Source organism: Octodon degus, unplaced genomic scaffold (assembly GCF_000260255.1).
Source record: "Octodon degus isolate 3935 unplaced genomic scaffold, OctDeg1.0 scaffold00032, whole genome shotgun sequence".
Lineage (NCBI taxonomy): Eukaryota > Metazoa > Chordata > Mammalia > Rodentia > Octodontidae > Octodon > Octodon degus.
This window is the reverse complement of record NW_004524608.1, coordinates 11,501,142-11,502,895: the sequence shown is the minus strand read 5'-3', so window position 1 is coordinate 11,502,895 and position 1,754 is coordinate 11,501,142. Positions and strand designations below refer to the sequence as shown.

Sequence of the window (1,754 nt, the reverse complement as noted above, 5' to 3'; positions counted from 1 at the left end):
GCTTATTCTACTGAGCCATCTTTATTGCTTTCAAACAATATAATCACATTACTTACGCAAGCAAGAAAATCTGTGATTGAAAATAAATAAGCAAACATGTATGTCAAATTAATATCATATCCTCCAAGAGAAAGACTTTATTTCAAGTTATTTTAGAATGCAGTATGTGGACTGCTGTTTCTTAAAGACAATATAAGTAAAAAAGAACTACAAAGAAGTTTTAAAATCCTTTTAGCAATTTCATTGTGTATGACTATTTTGAAATTAATTTCTTTGTATTTTAAGAAAATAAGTACATATGTTCATGTCATTAGCAGTCAACACAAGTGTAAAGAAATAAAATTATAAAATTCAAAATTTGCTAAGCACCACACTAAATTATAAATTTCAAGATATTTGTACTTTAAAAATGCATTTGTTTTCTAGCATTGTCCACATTCCAGTTTACAACTCAATTGTTAATATTTTTTCCCTTAAAAAAGAAACCAGATCTAAGTTTTGGGACAAGCTAGAGTAGAAAATTACTATTTAACAATTCCTAATAACGTTATTCAGTGATTGTAAATTGGTGTTAAATCTGAGAGATGAATGGTTGAAAGTAAACTGGACATCCGAATAGTAAAGAGGTAGCAACAAGATTCCCTACAAAATTCAAGGGATATCTTGTAAACATGCCACAAAGAAGTGGGTAATTCTAAACAGTAAGATTCTGTGGGGCAAAATGCAGATGTAATGTGTGGTGCTGTGTTGGATCTTGTTTTGGACAAATCCTCTAGGAGGTATTTTGAGAGCAGTTGAGCATGAGGGTAGGTTTATGGACTAGACAATAGATGATAGTTATTTTTATTATATTTGTGAAATATTAACTTGGTAATCTAGAAAGGTCTAGTTGTATTAAGTTATTATGGAATGGGGGTTACAGGACCATGGGCCTTTTGACCATCCTGGAGAAGATGAAGCAGAAAGAACGGGAACTGCAACTGCGTATGCTTGGCCTGGATAATGTCCGCAAAGTTACCATTCTCAAGAAGTTCAATGGGGAAGATGTGGACACCATCTCTCTAATACTTGGCTTCAACATCAAGACCCTGGAGTACCAAGGGTCCATATTGAATGTCTGGGATGTGGGTGGCCAGAAGTCACTGTGTTCCTACTGGTGAACTACTTCTAGAGCACTGATGGCCTCATCTGGGTGGTGGACAGTGCTGACCACCAACCAGCACCTGTGGGACTGTGCTGGGGAGTTGCAGGGCCTGCTTGTGGAGAAGAGCCTGGCTTGGACCCACCCTCCTCATCTTTTCCAACAAGCAGGACCTGCTGGGAGTGCTATCTTCTAATGCCATTCAAGAGCCCTGAAGTTGGATTCCATCCACAGCCCCCCTGGTGCATTCAGGGCTGCAGCGCTGTCACTGGGGAGAACCTGCTACAAGGCATTGACTGGCTCCTGGCTGACATCTTTAGTTGCACCTTCATAGCCGAATAAGCCCCTCCATATGTCCCTGGCTCATGACTGGGGCTGTAGGCACAAGCCCCTATAGGCATGGCCACCAGCCAGCAGACTTAACACCCTACCCCTGTCCTCTATAACCTACTGTTGCTACTACTGCCTGGTGTCTGGCCAGGGTCAAGGAGGAGAGTGCTGGAATGGGAAGGCGGCACTGCTGCTGCTACTAAGGCCCCTTATTGTCCTCCACTGTGGTGAGAATAAAGCACTCCTTGCCTGGAAAAAAAAAAGATATTATGGAATAGATAAT

The 1,754-nt window shown here is 40.6% G+C and overlaps 1 pseudogene; it reads left to right on the top strand.

The window, feature by feature from the left end:
* Positions 1-926: 926 nt before the first annotated feature.
* Positions 927-1,483, top strand: LOC101575926 (annotated as a pseudogene).
* The last annotated feature ends 271 nt before the right edge of the window (positions 1,484-1,754 follow it).